Source organism: Camponotus vicinus, unplaced genomic scaffold, assembly GCF_025532165.1.
Source record: "Camponotus vicinus isolate PSW18456_S1 unplaced genomic scaffold, iyCamVici1.0 SCAF_3, whole genome shotgun sequence".
In the NCBI taxonomy this organism is placed as follows: Eukaryota; Metazoa; Arthropoda; class Insecta; order Hymenoptera; family Formicidae; genus Camponotus; species Camponotus vicinus.
This window is the reverse complement of record NW_028141967.1, coordinates 5,929,271-5,945,333: the sequence shown is the minus strand read 5'-3', so window position 1 is coordinate 5,945,333 and position 16,063 is coordinate 5,929,271. Positions and strand designations below refer to the sequence as shown.

At 33.8% G+C, this 16,063-nt stretch overlaps 1 long non-coding RNA gene across 1 annotated transcript; it reads right to left on the bottom strand.

The window, feature by feature from the left end:
* Window positions 1–8,185: 8,185 nt before the first annotated feature.
* On the bottom strand, window positions 8,186–15,304 carry LOC145967998 (uncharacterized). Its single transcript, XR_014437632.1, has 3 exons — window positions 15,211–15,304; window positions 8,670–8,794; window positions 8,186–8,596 (listed from the first exon to the last, which is right to left on the bottom strand). It is a non-coding gene; the product is annotated as an uncharacterized LOC145967998 (long non-coding RNA).
* Window positions 15,305–16,063: the final 759 nt, after the last annotated feature.

Genomic DNA, 16,063 nt, shown 5'->3' with positions numbered 1-16,063 from the left:
CACTAAATGTATAAAGTACCATTCGTCGATTAATTTCAGCCATTCTTCACGTTGTTATTTTCGCTTTTTGGGATGCGAAATACCTCCGTGAAATTAACACCCCTATTTTGAGTTTTTGAATTTTTTTTTTTAATCGTTTGTAATTCGTTTGTAGATGATTGTAAGGTTAATTAAAACGTTTGTGAGATCAGCCTTTCGCTGTAAAATAAAAAATAAAAATGACCGTTAAGTTAACCCACACAGCACATGATATCATTCGAATATTCTATACTCATACTGTAAATATACGTTACAGATGTAATATACTGAGAATAATCCCATAACATCTTTTGTATATTATTTTTCATATATTCTCAGAATATACTTTGAATATCTCGTATTAGTATATTCTTTCTCGTATATTTTCAGGATACTATAATATTGCATGTGTTTCTTCATTTTGCCGCTACGCGCGCCACCAAACTCGTACTTAATCTTTGGTGAAATGGACATAAAGGACTGGTACTAACATGAATTCCAAAGTTTCTTCTTTTTTCTTTTTAGTCAGTTTAATTTATAATAAACTGACTTAATTTAAAGTAATTTGTCTAATAATCTGGATTCCCCTTGTTGGAATTCAAAATATTAAACAGATTATTTGAAATTAAAATAAGAAGTAATCCATTTACTGCATTTATTAAGGTATTTCATCTATTACCGAGTGTACTTACATAATTGTACATAGATAGATTATCGAGATCAATATTTCAATAAGAATCATTTAACAAACACTAATAGGTGTTTTTCAAACGTTTTATATTCATCTATTAGAAATAACATTTTTGTCTGAAGTTTTGTTTATAAAGTAAATAATTTCACATTTTTATTTATTTTTTACATCACGAAGAATCTATTTTTTATTCTACATATAGTCCAAACTGTCTTCTATATTCATATATAATTTATTAATGTGAAAATATGCTTAAAATATTCTAAAAATATACTCATAATATACCAAGAAATATTCTGAGTATATACTGAGTAGGTTTCTAAGGCAGACATAGGAACATCCTCCGTACATTCTCAAAATATCATAGTATGTGTATCGAATATTAGTGGGATATACACAATCTACGTTTGCGATATACTGAGTACATACTCAGGATCTACCTGTGCTGTATGAGTAGCGCCCTCATTTTTAATTTCAATTCTATTTAAGTTCTACAGAGGATCAATCAACGCGGAATCGTTTGTGAGTCACGAATATACTAATTAAAACGTTTGTGAGATCGTCGTTTCTTAAATAAAAGCTAATAACGTACAAGCTGGCCTAAAGGATTATGTTCGAAAATTTACTCCTTAGCATAGAATAGACTGACCAATCAGAACAATGAAATTTATATTTCTTTTGACCTAATTGGTCAGTCAAAAACACTATTCTATTCCAAGGAGTAAGGGTGCCGTCACATGCGGCGTAACTTGCGTAAGCGCAACTTGCGTATTCTAGTAATTTTTATTGAAGTTACGTCATTTTGAAAGTCGGCTTTCACATGGGGCGTATTGTGCGGAATGCGTAACAAATACAACCAATTGTAGATTAGATTTTCCGTTATACGCTCTAATGGAAATGCTAAGAAGATTTCCCTAACAACACACATGTCCAAAAGATATCCAGAGGTCATCGAGAGGACATCCAGAGGACATAAAATATCCTTTGGCTGTCCTCTTGATATTCTATGGACGTCTTTTGGACATGTGTGTTGTTAGGGTTGCGATTGGTCTTCGTAACCTACGCGTCTCGAAAAGTACGCTTCATGGGGAACCGAGGCTCTGGATACAAGTATGTGTGAAGCGGAATGTATTTATTATAGCAGTATATATTTACTTCAATCTTTTTAATCTTAAAACAATACATGTGTTCTTGAGGCCACGTTAAGGACGATCGGTAATACACCAGTAGGCTCACTATTAAAAAATATTAATTAAATCTATTATTAATCTAGTATTAATTATGTTATAATAATTAATTTATTATAGTTATTATAATTTAGTTAAAATTAAAATTTAAAGTTAAAATTTGAATATTAATATTATATTTAAAAAGTAATTCAGAGGTTTTAACCCACAGAAAAGTATATAATAATGGATCCTAATTTAATATTAATAATTATTTGGAAACGATGGCAAAAGTGGAAGCAGATGAAGCAAACACTTCAACAGCAGAAAATTAGGAAACGTCATATATTAAAGTTGTTTGGAATGTGGAAATTAATGATGCATTGAGAAGAAAAAGCTCATCACAGAACGTGGGTGCGTCCGATATTCACAGAAAGACGAAGATTATTGCAGGGTGCCAGTAACAATCTGGTCAGAGAAATGGAACTTGAAGACCATGAAATGTTTTATAATTATTGTAGAATGTCTGCAGAGATGTTCAATCAATTGTTGAGTATTATTGGACCACTCATTGAAAAACAATATGTCATTCGAGATCCAATATCAGCTCGTACTTGGCTTTTAGTGTGTTTACGCTATTTAGCGTTTGGGGACAGTATGACTTCAATAGCTTATTCTTTTCGAATTGGAATAAACACTGTCTCAAAAATAATTTCGGAGACATGCGAGGAATGCTCTCCATAAATCAGTTTTCCCTGAAATAAAGGAAGATAATTGGCTAAGAATCACGAATGATTTTGCTACGAAGTGGAATTTTCCACACTGTATAGGTGCGATAGATGGGAAGCATGTAATAATACAGGTAAGTCAATGTTTAAATAATGTATTTATATTTACTTTGGTCCATATTTTATCGATAAAAGAGGACTCAGAATATGAATCATTAAGAAATGAAAATAGTCATTTTCTATTTCAGTCACCTCCTCACAGCGGCTCAACTTTTTATAATTATAAGGGGAATAGTATTAATTTATTAGCAGTTTGTGATGCCAATTACTGTTTCACATTAGTTGACATTGATGCGGAAGGCAGACAAAGTGATGGCGGCATCTTCACACATTCAAAAATTGGCCAGCGATTCAATAAAAACGAAATGAATTTACCAGAACCGAGATCAATTGAAGTTTCCGGGCCCGCATTACCATTTGTATTAGTAGCAGATGAGGCATTCGCTTTGACTCCTTATATGATGCGACCGTATCCACGAAGCGGACGTCTAAATCGTCAAAGAAAAGTATTTAACTACCGTCTCAGTCGAGCACGAAGAATGATCGAAAGCATGTTTGGCATTTTGACAGCGAAATGGCGAATTTATCGTCGACCGATAATTGCATCGGTCTCTACCGCAGTCAAAATTGTTCAAGTGACTGTATGCTTTATATACAAATTTATGCACCATTGATTAGAAAATGTAATTATATTTATGTTTACAATAAAAAGATAAATAGATATTATTTTTTGTTTTATTTTCACTAACAATTGTTTACATTATTTATGAAAACTAATATTAACTATTAACTATTAAAAAAATAAATGTTAACCATCATTAAAAAAATTAATATATTAAATAAATATATTAACTAATAATATATTAACTATTATCATAAAAAAAATAAAAAGTATTATTTATTTGCATATAACTATTATCCTAAATAAAAATAAAGATTCTCAGTTAATAGCGTGTTGATGTACTCGGATCTTAGTTAGCATAAAGATCTTCCATTTCAGCGAGCAACGTTAAAAATCGTATTTCTAGACGAGCTCTGTCGCGATATGGCAGCCTTCGCATGCCTTCTCCTAACCGTGCTAAAAATCCATCTAGCGGATCAGTAGCTTGCACTGTTGGTTCTTTTAATGCTTCTATTAAAGCTACTTGCAAGGCATCAGTCTTTTGCTCTGAAACATAGAGTACGTTTACACGGCAACGTTAATCAGGTTTAGTAACAACCGCTGTTGCAACTACTGGTGTTAGATGCCGTGTAAGGGCCTGAGCACAAAGATGTGGTAACTGTTTCCGACAAAGTCGTATGCGTAAGTCAGAGACGTTAGTCAACGCACAAGGATTTTACGTAAACCTAGGCCGTATCTTGTATTGCATGTTATGCGATATCTACATTTACGTAAAATCCTTGTGCGTTGACTAACGTCTCCGACTTACGCATACGACTTTGTCGGAAACAGTTACGATATCTTTGTGCTCAGGCCCAAAACCGTGCTTTACGCCGATGTTATTACACTAGTTGTAGTAACGCTACTCCTGCTGAGGAAAAGGTACGATTTTTCGTACTGGATTTGATAAGATTTAGTAAAATACTAAAAATGCACCAATCAGAATGCAGCATTTCTAATATTTTACTAAATCTTATCAAATCCAGTACGAAAAATTGTACCGTGTGCCGTAGGCTTTACAAATCCGGCTTTAAGAAGACGTGTAAACACTACGAGAGTTATAACAATCATATTGCCAACCTGAATAATCAAGTATCAACGAGTGACGAGTACTAGTATACAAAAACTGCCAATAAGTTAAAGTAAAGAGGAATAGTGATAAAATAAATCCTTGCGTGTAAACGAACATCACTTTTAGGGAGTTATAACTACGATTGTTACTAAACCAGATTAACGTTGCCGTGTAAACGTACTCATAGATAATATAGATTTTTAATACATCAATCGAATCATGTTATAGTCAAATGTAAGGAAAATAAACTGATTGACCAAAAGTCTTAGCCTTCTTAAGGCATCTATAACTGGAACTAATTGCAGATTTATTAATGCATTTCCATTGCTAATAAAAAAAGAAGCTTGTCGGTTTTTTATACTACTATTCATAGACAAGTTAATAAATTCGGAACATGCACGGTGTAGTGATCGTCATTGAGAAAATGAATTTCCTGAGAGAGACTTCATATTCATTTGTTGCTATATCAGATATTTTTGAACAAATTAAATTTTGATGACTTACTTTTGGCTGTGGAGATTTGTTGGGATGTATCCAACCCGGTAAAAAATTTTTCATACATAATTAGACAAAATTGATTATATCTAGTTATACAAACTTATATATCAATTTTGTCCATATAAAAACAGATATGCTTATGTATAAATGGATACCTGACAAAAACAGTACGTGAAATCCACGTTATTACTACGTAGATTAATATCGTTGAATCCACGTGGATATTCGAGTGGATAATCCGCTCAAAAACGGTACTAGAATCTACGTGGAATCTATGTGAAAATTTCATGAACTTTCGAGACATATTACTTTTTTCATTTTTGATAAGTGAATATCTTGGACATTTATAAAAGTATATAAATACACTCGGCCATAAGAATAATTTTATTTTTATTTATATTTTATTTTTAATATACGCAATAAATAGGCTATCTCCCATTTATCCGTTTAATTTCAAATAATCTGTTCCATATTCTGAATCCCAATAAGCGATCTAGATTATTAAACAAATTATTTTAAATTAAATCAGTTTATTAAATTAAACTGACTAAAGGACCGTCTACAATGAAAATAATATCGGTGGAGTGGACGGTGGAGTAAAGGCGTAAGACTAGGAGTAATGCGAAATGGAAAAGAACCATTCGCTTACGCCTTACTCCACCGTCCACTCCATCAATATTACTTCCATCGTAGACGGTCCTTAAAAGAAAAAATAAACTTCGGACCGTGTTAGTATCAGTTCTTTATATACACTTTATGACGAAAAGTTGAATACGAGTTAGCTAATTTGATGCAGCGCCACATAGCGGCAAAGCGAAGAAGCATATTCTATATACATATGTACTATTACATATTTAGAAACATACAGATATAATCTTTTTTTTAGCAAACTTTTTTATCTTTCTGAAAGATTTCAGAAATATTGCAAATACAATATTATATAAAATATAAATATTATAATATTATAATATAAATATTATAAATATTATAAAAAACATGATGCAGGTATATTTCTGAAATATTTCAGATACAAAATTACAATTGAAAAATTTTAATAAAATATCTTTTAACATTACAATATTACCAAGTCGTTGAATGATTAATCATAATTTCAATAGAAATATCCACATGAAATCTACATTGATATTTCGAGAATAAAGTACCTCGATGTAATAATGAAAAAAGAAAGTTGTATCCACGTAGATAATCGTGGATAAATCTGCATCCATGTAAGCCACGTAAGCCACGTAAAATACGTGGATTCGACGAGGATGTGACGTAACTGTTTTTGTCGGGTATGAATATATATATATTTGTATATTCTTATATAAAGGTATATTTTTATAATGAAAGTAACAAATATAGGTTTTTTTGTTTTTTATTGTTGCGTGCTTGTTACAAATTATTTACTAAGTGTTACATCGCATTTTTATTGTCTTATATTTAACTAGATACAGTACAATATCCTTTGTAATCACGTGTATATATATATATTGATTTCCGACATTCATGTGAGGAAAAGATACATATACATTTCGATCAAAATTTCTCGTTTATATAGAATCGTATACAATTATGCATGATTGTATCTGAACTATATTTGTTACTTAGATATATTTATATATATGACGCAAGATTTATATATAATTATATATTAAACTAACAGAAATCCATATATAATTAATATAAGTATGCAAAATGCGCACTTATACAGGGTGTCCTAGACCACCCGTACACCCCTTTTCTTTCAAAAACTAAGCATTTTAGAGAAAAACGTTTTCGACAAAAATTGTATGGTTTTGAGGGGAACATAAGATGGTGTCATTGGTTTGACCTTGGATGGCATCGTTAAGGTGAGGTCAAGGACACCTTTAATTTCTTAAATGGAACCACCTATTTTTTATTGCATATTCTTATAGCTTATGTCGAGAGCTTTCCAAAACACTATAATAAAGTATTTTTTCATCAAGTACTTTTCGAGTTATAAGGCTTGAAATAATTTCTTAATTTTACATAAACCATAAAATATCTAGTAAAATATTCATTTTTCGATTATCTTACCTTAATACTTTTATGTACAAAATAATGAGAGGAATCGATTGGTGTAAAGAAAACACAAAATTGTTTCGAGAAAAAAAATGTAATTGTTAATTGCAAATTACATTTTTTTTTTCGAAACAATTTTGTGTTTTCTTTACACCAATCGATTCCTCTCATTATTTTGTACATAAAAGTATTAAGGTAAGATAATCGAAAAATGAATATTTTACTAGATATTTTATGGTTTATGTAAAATTAAGAAATTATTTCAAGCCTTATAACTCGAAAAGTACTTGATGAAAAAATACTTTATTATAGTGTTTTGGAAAGCTCTCGACATAAGCTATAAGAATATGCAATAAAAAATAGGTGGTTCCATTTAAGAAATTAAAGGTGTCCTTGATCTCACCTTAACGATGCCATCCAAGGTCAAACCAATGACACCATCTTATGTTCCCCTCAAAACCATACAATTTTTGTCGAAAACATTTTTCTCTACAATGCTTAGTTTTTGAAAGAAAAGGGGTGTACGGGTGATCTAGGACACCCTGTATATAATTATATGTAACAGTTATTGCACTTATATATAAATATATATAATGTCCTGTACTCTATCATTTATAATTATACATATTTTTGTACAATTATATATAGTTTTGTACAATTATATTCAATTCTGCATGAATATACATGAAAAATTTTTTACCGGGATATGTACATACCAATTTTAATTAAAATTTTTTATATTAGCAATAGCTATTCTTGCTATTCAATTTCATATATATAACTTGTAATACATAATTGTCAGCAAAATTTTGAGCAATTGATGTTCTTGAATCTGTTTTAGGCTTGCTGGAGTTGTATAATATGTATCTGGACATTATATCACTCATTGTTTCCGTAATGGGGGATTGTGGCAAAAATATAACGATATGAATCGGAAAATATCGACATCCTATTCAACAACTTACATTGAACCGCACGTGATAATATATATAAGAGGCAACAAAATTAATATTAATTTTAACGATGAAAATAGCGATGTTTACCGATAACATTTAAAAAAAATGTATTGTCATTATTTGTTATATTTTATTTTAGCCTTATACACATGCAACTAAACAAAGAATAAATAATTTAACTCATTAAGAAGAAAAGCTGTAAAAAGTTTTTCAACATTCACTACTGTTTATACATAATTGTACAATTATCAATACATTCTTAATAAATAGTACATAAACATATACATCCTTAATAAATAGTACATAAATACATCCTTAATCCCAAAATAATGATAGTCACTTTGAAACATTTTTCCAAAAGTTATTACAAATAATTAATTTGAGCTAAGAACTGTGCAAATAGAGTACAGGAATAAATTAAGATTTTTCCGTAAACGAGTTGTTCTTGTGGATCGAGTTTCACCATTATCTCTTCGACAGATTTATCGTGTAAACTCTCTAAAGCACCTTTTTTCATTAATTCTTGCTTAGTCCTTTTCAGTATCAAGGTTTTTATAATTATCGCCAATCTTTGATAAAGGTTTACGATCACTCCATTTGCCATCACTGTCATTGTTTTAATCCATTGAATCTTTTAGAGCAAGAGTGAGCATAATCAAAGATATCATAGTCAATATCTCAACTAAACCCATATCGTCAGCTGCAATAAAAAAAAACTCAAGGAAAATTTATATCTCTAATAATATAATATAAAATCTTTTTAAAATATTTACCTAAAACACCACCGGTTTATGTTGTTTCCTCCACAAAGACGTACAAGAGTCTGCTGCTGGCATTAATGATACTTTTATATAATCCCCAATAGCCAAGTCTGCTAAAGCAGATCTTGTCAGGTAATCTGTTACAAATTTTTGTCGACAGAAAGATTACAGAATTGATGCAGGTTCTGATATATCATGTGATGTCGGCAGAATGTCAACAGAAATATAACAAAATCTGTTCACATAACTGGACAACAGATTATCAACAGAAACCGAGCAGAACTTGTTGATATAATTAACGGCACATTGATGGCAGAAACTGAACAGGATCTGTGCGGCGCAATTTTGACAGCAGATTGGTAACAAAAATCGAGCAGGATCTGCGCAATGAAATTTGATATCAAATTGTCAGCAGAACCCGAGTAGAGCCTGCTGATGTAACTGACGGCAGATTGATGGCAGAAATGGAACAGGATCTGTGCGGCGAAATTTGATGTCAGATTGCCTGTAGAAACCGAGCAGGATTTGCGCACACAATATCTGATAGCAGATTGACGGCAGAAGCAGAACAGGGTTTGCATGATTCGATAGTTCCTTCGTTTACCGCTATGTGACATACTTTCTCGCAATCAAATCTCTGTCAAAAATATATATAAAGTCGCGATTATTAATAAAAGATCAAAAATATAGTAACTATTTCTATCACTTTAATTTCTGACATCTGATACAAGCAGATGAGATTCAGAATATTAAACTGATTGGAATCAATAGGATAAATGGTAAATTATTCATTTACTGCCTATTTGAAGCATAAAGCAAGAATTTAATTCTAAATAAATTATATCTCGTTTTATAAATTAAATTACTTTTACTTTATTATTAATTTAATTAAATTGAACTAGTCCTTCGTTATGTGAGAATAATTACAATATAACATATTATTATACATTATGTCATATCAGAAAAAATTGTAATTAACCGATAACTCACCGATAATACTCTTATTTAGCACCTGTAATAATCAATTTTATTGCATTTATACAACATTAATATAAGTAAGCCCAAATCTTGTTCGGTTTCTGCTGTCAATTTGCCATCAGATTGCGTGCGCAGATCCTGCTCGATTTCTGCCGATAATCTGTTGTCAGATTATGTTTACAGATTCTGCTCGGTTTTTGCCGCCAATCGAGCGTCAAGTCATGTTAACAAATCCTGCTGGATTTCTGCTACCAATCTGCTGTCAGATTCTGTGAGCAGGCTCTGTCAGCAGAATATAAGCTGAATGAGGACGCAGTTGATGTCAGTCTGCTGATATACTTTGATTAAATCTGTTACCAGTCTGCCGACATATTGCTAACATTTTGCTTACGGGGATCCTTCTGGGAGGAAAGGGAGGAAGGGTTGGTGGGATGAGGAATGTGAGTGGAAGAAGAAAAAGGTGAGAGAAGTTTTAAGGGGCTGGAGGAGGAAAGAGGGAGAGAAGGAAGAGTTTAGGAGGGAGAGAAAAGAATGCAGGGAGATGTGTGAGAGAAAAAAGAAGGAGGAGAACGAGAGATGGGAGAGGAAGGCGGAGGAAGCTACAAGGGAAAACGAGGTGTGGGAAATAATTAATAAGGAAAGGAAGAGAAGAAGGAGAATAAATGAGAGAATAGAAATGAATGAGTGGAGGGAACAATTCATGAGGGTATTGGGAGGAGTGGAAGAGAGAGTAGTGAGGGGAAACGGGAGGGAAGGGGGGAGGAGGATAGGGAAGAAGAGATAAGTAGAGAGGAAATAAAAAGGATAAGGAGTAACATAAAGGAAGGGAAGGCAGTGGGATTAGATGGGATCCCGGGGGAAGTGTGAAAACATGGGGGAGAGGAATTGGAGGAATGGGGTTGGGAGTATTGTAATAGAATATGGAAAGGAGAGGGGTGGCCGCAGGATTGGAGGGAGGGAGTGATAGTTCCGATAATGCAGAAGGGAGGGGGAGAGAAAGCAGAGGATTATAGGGGGGTCACCTTAATGTCAACACTATATAAGATTTATGCAACGGTATTAGCAGAGAGGTTAAGGGAGGAGGTGGAAGGTAAGGGAATTATTTCACCGAATCAAACGGGCTTTAGAAAGGGAATGGGGACAATAGATAACATATATATATTAAATATGCTGATAAACAGACAAATAAATCGGAAGGGGGGAAAAATGGTAGCACTGTTTGTTGATATGAGGGCAGCGTTTGATTCGGTGGACAGGGGAGTTTTAATAGAGACGATGAAAGAGAGGGGCGTAAGAGATGGACTGGTGAGGAGAGTAGGGGAAATAATAAGAGAGACAGCGAGCAGGGTGAGGGTAGGAGGGGAAACCGGGAAAAGTTTTTGGACGATAAGGGGGGTAAGGCAAGGGTGTCCTTTGAGCCCAATTTTATTTAATATATTATTAGCAGACTTGGAGGAGGAAATGGGGAAAGTAAAATGGGGAGGGGTGAAACTAGGGGAGAGAAGGGTGTATTCCCTAGCGTACGCGGACGATATAGTTGTAATGGCGGAAGAGGAAGACGAGATGAGAAGTATGATGGGAAGGCTACAAGCATATTTAGATAGGAAGGGGTTGGAATTGAATACCGGAAAGACAAAAATAATGAGATTTAGGAAGGGAGGTGGAAGAGTGGGGAAAAGGAAATGATGGTGGAAGGGAAGAGAGGTGGAAGAGGTAAGGGAATTCCGGTACCTGGGGTATACACTGCAAAGGAATGGAGGGCAGGAGGCTCATGTTAAGGAAAGGGTCAGGAAAGCGGCGGCGGTGATGTGACAGGTATGGGGACAGGTATGGGGAATTGGGAAAAGGAGGTTTGGGAGAGACTGGGGAAGAAGACTCTGGATATTCGATAGGCTGGTGTGGACGATATTGGGATATGGGGCGGAAATATGGGGATGGAAGGAAAGGGAAGAAATGGAAAGACTGGAGGAGAGGTATTTGAGGTGGGTATTGGGGGTAGAGGGAAGAACACCGGGGTATTTAGTAAGGGAGGAATTTCAAAGGGACAAATTGTGGGGTAGGGCAGGGAGACGGGCTATGGCGTTTGAAAAGAAAATGAATGAAGGGAAGGGAAGTGAACTAGCGAGGAGGTGTTGGGAAGAGATGAAGGAAAGATATAGGGAGGGGAAAACAAAATCGAGATGGGAGGAGGAAAGGAAGGAATTCTTCGGGAGCAGGGGAATGAGGATAAAGGAGATAGAGGGGAAAAGAGATGATGGAAAAACTTGGGTGGAGGAAATAGAGAGTAGGGAAAAAGATAGGCAAAGAAGGGAAAGGTGGGAAAAAATAAAGGACTCGAAATATAATAGATGGTATAAGGAGGTTAAGGGAGAAGGGATTCCAGGATATCTGAAGAAGGGTTGGGGAGAGAGTAGGTGGAGAAGGGTGGCGAGGTTTAGGTTGAGGAGTGAAGTAAGAGAGAGTAAGTATTGGGAAGGGGAGAAGAAGATCTGTAGGATATGTGGGGGGGAAAGGGAGACATGGGATCACGTGTGGGAGGGGTGTGGGAGGCAGGAGGAGGTGGAAGGAGGCTGGCAGGAAAATGTGGGATGGGTGTTGGGGGATGAGGGGGAGGGAGAGGAGTGGATGAGGAGAATAGAGAGAGAAAGACTGGGGGAGAGGGAGGAGGGAGGATTAGGGGGGAGAGAGAGGAGGTGAGAGAGTGAGAGAGAGATAAGGGGGGTTAGTGAGGGCAGAGAATGCCCAGATAGACAGATATGCTGAACATACCATGCAAACATTTTATGTATACTTTGTGATGCAATTAGAACAGCATAAAATTACAAATAACTTTAAATGTAGGTATTATGATGTCATATTGTTATCATATATTTGCTATAAATGCACAACTGCAATCATTATAGGAAATGTTTCTAATATAAAATTATGTTGTAATTGTATTATTTGTAGGAGCAATAATTGAAGCAAGCTATTTGACGAATGTTAATTTAGTATTATTGCATTGTAATGTATTTATGAGGTAGTTGTGTTCTTATGCTATTTTAATTTTGTATTGTCATTTAGAAATACACAGCATTTTATTGACATAAAATATTGCATATTATAATTCAGTTATATCTTAGGTATTAGAAATAAATTTGTGTGTGCACAAAATGCTGGCATTATGCTGTCATTTTGTTGTTTCTCATTAGTATTAATTTATATAGAGTAGTGTTGCATTTAACATATGAAACGACCAAGAAAATAATCTTTTAACTCTTTATTTTTGTTATTCTATATTTATGTAAAAATTAAACGTGATAGAGTACAAATTAAACATGATTGGTTGGAATGTAAGAACAATCACATTCTATTGCTACTTATTATTTGCCGCTCAGGGAGCGGTGTAGTACAGCTCGACAAAAACAGTTACGTCACATCCTCGTCGAATCCACGTATTTTACGTGACTTACGTGGATGCAGATTTATCCACGAATTATTTACGTGGATACAACTTTCTTTTTTCATTATTACATCGAGGTACTTTATTCTCGAAATATCAATGTAGATTTCATGTGGATATTTCTATTGAAATTATGATTAATCATTCAACGACTTGGTAATATTGTAATGTTAAAAGATATTTTATTAAAATTTTTCAATTGTAATTTTGTATCTGAAATATTTCAGAAATATACCTGCATCATGTTTTTTATAATATTTATAATATTTATATTATAATATTATAATATTATAATATTTATATTTTATATAATATTGTATTTGCAATATTTCTGAAATCTTTCAGAAAGATAAAAAAGTTTGCTAAAAAAAAGATTATATCTGTATGTTTCTAAATATGTAATAGTACATATGTATATAGAATATGCTTCCTCGCTTTGCCGCTATGCAGCGCTGCATCAAATTAGCTAACTCGTATTCAACTTTTCGTCATAAGTGTATATAAAGAACTGATACTAACACGGTCCGAAGTTTATTTTTTCTTTTAAGGACCGTCTACGATGGAAAGTAATATTGATGGAGTTGGACGGTGGAGTAAGGCGTAAGCGAATGGTTCTTTTCCATTTCGCATAAGGGCTTCCGCACAAGGTGTTCCGTATCGCATTACGTTACGTTAAGTATAGATCGTAAATTTAACTCCGTACGTAAAATTAAACTTCAGTCAACGCACAGAACACATGTCTTTACGTTACGATTTCTTCTGTGCGTTGACTGAAGTTTAATTTTACGTACGGAGTTAAATTTACGATCTATACTTAACGTAACGTAATGCGATACGGAACACCTTGTGCGGAGGCCCTTACTCCTAATCTTACGCCTTACTCCATCGTCCACTCCACTGATATTATTTTCATTGTAAACGGTCCTTTAGTCAGTTTAATTTAATAAACTGATTTAATTTAAAATAATTCGTTTAATAATCTGGATCGCTTGTTGGGATTCGGAATGTGAAACAGATTATTTGAAATTATACGGATAAATGGTTGATAGCCTATTTATTGCGTATATTAAAAATAAAATTATTCTTATGGCCGAGTGTATTTATATACTTTTATAAATGTCCAAGATAGTCACTTATCAAAAATGAAAAAAGTAATGTTTTGAAAGTTCATGAAATTTTCACATAGATTCCACGTAGATTCTAGTACTGTTTTTGAGCGGATTATCCACTCGAATATCTACGTGGATTCAACGATATTAATCTACGTGGTAATAACATGGATTTCACGTACTGTTTTTGTCGGGATAGGGCTTACTATTCATTTATTATGATTTTAGTGAATATATTCATTTCTTATTGCTCCAATAATGTCGGATTAATTGCGTTCTATTTCTGGCAAAATAAGCAGCATATTGTCGGAATCTTTACAGCATCAGAAGATCTCTTTCACTTGCTGATAACACTCATGTCATATGAGGACGCATCTTTCAATGTTCATGCAAGCATTTTCAATTTTAAAATTTTGTCATTATGCAGGCAATATGCTGACATATGTCTATCTGGGTGGAGAGAAGAGCAAGAGGAAACGGAAGTCCAAAGGCGGTGTGTGTGTGTGTGTGCGGAGCAGCTATGGGTGGAGAAAAACAATCGGGTGTGCCTTTTTTGACCACGTTGCGATTGACCACAGCCAATTATATCGACCTATGCCTAGGGTAACCAGCAACGATAACCAATCAGAGATGGCTGTGGTCAATCGCAACGTGGTCAAAAAAGGCACACCCAAAACAATCTGCACTCATGACGCTCATACGCAATTGTATTGTATGCGAAGCGCGTATGGATAGGTGTTGCGGTAATATGTAAGGGGTAATATGTAAAGGGCGGGACAGATTGCGAGCGAGATATTGTTTGGGATTTATTTTTTGTAGAAGATTTTTGTAGAAGATTGTAACCCCAAGGGAACAATAAAGCCCTATCTATCTATCTATAATCCTTTTGGATTCTCTGCTTTTTCGTTCTCTGATTGACGAGCGATAAGTGATCTATGCAAATCTTGTAATGGTTCGACTGTTACGAGCTATTTCTTGTCGCTTGTAAAGACAAATCTTGCTTAAGCAAAATTATAATTATTACCTATTAATCCGACGTTTGTCAGTTAAATTCTTGTTCTCTTCTAATCGTTTGTTCTCTTCTTAATCGCTTGTTCTCTTCTTAGGTTAACTTTCACCCTTGGTTGCGTTCGAAAACTTACTCCTTGGAATAGAATAGTGTTTTTGACTGACCAATTAGGTCAAAAGAAATATAAATTTCATTGTTCTGATTGGTCAGTCTATTCTATGCTAAGGAGTAAATTTTCGAACGTAATCCTTTAGGCCAGCTTGTACGTTATTAGCTTTTATTTAATAGCGTCTTCCATTGGGAAAAACTCGCTGGAACTCAGTACCCCCTAGTTTTCTAGTTTTTTGACGAGATTACACGAAACGCCATCAGTTCTAGCTAGTTTTGCACTCTCAATGGAATATGTCTGTTGAACTCAGTTTTAAGAAAAGAGCGGGAAACGAGTAATATTTAACAAAAGAGTAATGTTTATCAAAAGACTGTAGTGCTCTTAAGAGGAAGATTGAGTTTAGTCAGTGAAGTATTCATCTCGATTATCTCTTATAATTTTAATATAATATTATGGTGTTATAATATATATATATATATATATATATATATATATATATATATATATACACATATATACATCACATGTTATCACATATTATACATATTATCAAAAATATAACCTTAAAAAATCAAATATTACCTGATCATCGGTCTTTAAGTGAATAATATCCACATAATTCATATTTTTCGTGTTTGCAAGAAGTAACAGAATTTCATCTTCGCTTGATGAAGACGAAGATTTTAAAAATTCACTTGCTACAAATAAGTCCATATTTCTTGTTCACTGCAATGAACAGTTCAAATTCAAACAGTGTAA